A 1442-nucleotide genomic window follows, 5' to 3' on the forward strand; every position below is an offset into this window, starting at 1 on the left:
TTACCTTTCCCCGTAGTCTTTCTGTGTCTGGACTGGCTTCCTATCTGCTACTAGCTGCCCTTCCTTTTCAGTGTGAAGAACTCCTTTCATACTCTTTGTAGGGCCTGACTACTAGCAGTGAACTCACTAATTTCAGTTATTTACTTAATTTTGCCTTCATTTTTGAAAGATCATTTTGGTGGATGTAGAAATCTTGGTTCACAGTCATTTTCCCTCAACATTTTCAACATGTTGCCTATGCCGTGGCTGCTGATAATAATGCCAATGTTAATCTCATTGAGGATCCTCTGTACACGATCTCCAGTACTTTTCTCCAGTGTCTTTCAAGATTCTTTTTCTTGAAAGATAAATAATATCTTCATTCTTTTATCTTCACGATGAACTCTCTGAAATCTCTGTTGGGTAGCTCAGTATCAGTAATTATAGATATCCTTCAATTACTTCAATTAAGTTCTGTTTTTGTGTGGGGGAGAATTGGATTCTGGACTCTGGCTATCTCTTAGCTTTGCCTTAGTCTTCACTTCCTGTTTGTAATGAGCCTTGTGTTAGCAAAAGTTAGCTGTAAATGCCTTCTTAGTTTATCCTGGGTATGTACACAGCTCTACACTACATGGTACTCTATATTAGTAGGAATTCTGAGGAGCTTTGCAACGCCTGTGTGGAAATCTTATTAGCAGAATTTTGATTGAGATCTTTTGCTCAACCTTATGCTTGCTTGTCTCATGTGGCCACTTTAGGAATCTGAAATAGTTGCCACATTTTTTTTTTTTCAACAAATATTCTAGCGGCCAGGAAAATGGCTCAGTAGAATAAGCACTTCCCTGACAAGCTCAGACCTGAGTTCAATCACCGGTTCCCACCCCCCTCCCCCCAAAATTCTAATTGCTTCTCGGCCTTTTGTCTAAGATCAAGTGTAGTATCTGTTCTTATGAGTTTAATATCTCCTCTATCTGAGAACAGATAGAACATTAAATGGAGTTTTGGAGGTGGAAGATGGAATATGAGCTTGTTCTGTCCACTCCACACATCAACCTGGTACTGTAGTACCTCCAGGAATGGTGTGCCTCCTTGGGGAAAAAGAATAATAAAAATATTCTAGATCAGGTTTGTTAGCTGTGAGCCAGATAAAATGAAGATTAGTTCTGTGAATGGGACCTGGGCTGCTCTAGGAAACCTCAACTTCTGAGGCCAGGGCTTCAAGGCGGCTCTAGCTCTATTAGTCAACGGTGGTGGCCTGGCTTCTGTGAGACTGAGGGATTGGGGTTGTCAGGGCTACCGTGTGGCTGGGGAGGAAGATGAAAATAAGATGACTTTAAGCACCATCACTATCACAGCCTGAGATTCAATCATTTTTCCTAAGGAAATGAATGCTTTTTAGGTTGTCACAAGCATTTGATAAATTTCTAGAGCTCCCCTCCTCAAATTAATTTCCACAATATGAA

General features: G+C 40.6%; 1 non-coding gene across 1 annotated transcript; it reads left to right on the plus strand.

The window, feature by feature from the left end:
* Nucleotides 1-881: 881 nt before the first annotated feature.
* On the plus strand, nt 882-1069 carry LOC111813295. The gene has a single exon (XR_002818595.1). It is a non-coding gene; the product is annotated as a U2 spliceosomal RNA (small nuclear RNA).
* Nucleotides 1070-1442: the final 373 nt, after the last annotated feature.

The sequence above is a fragment of the Octodon degus genome, unplaced genomic scaffold, assembly GCF_000260255.1.
Source record: "Octodon degus isolate 3935 unplaced genomic scaffold, OctDeg1.0 scaffold00178, whole genome shotgun sequence".
In the NCBI taxonomy this organism is placed as follows: Eukaryota; Metazoa; Chordata; class Mammalia; order Rodentia; family Octodontidae; genus Octodon; species Octodon degus.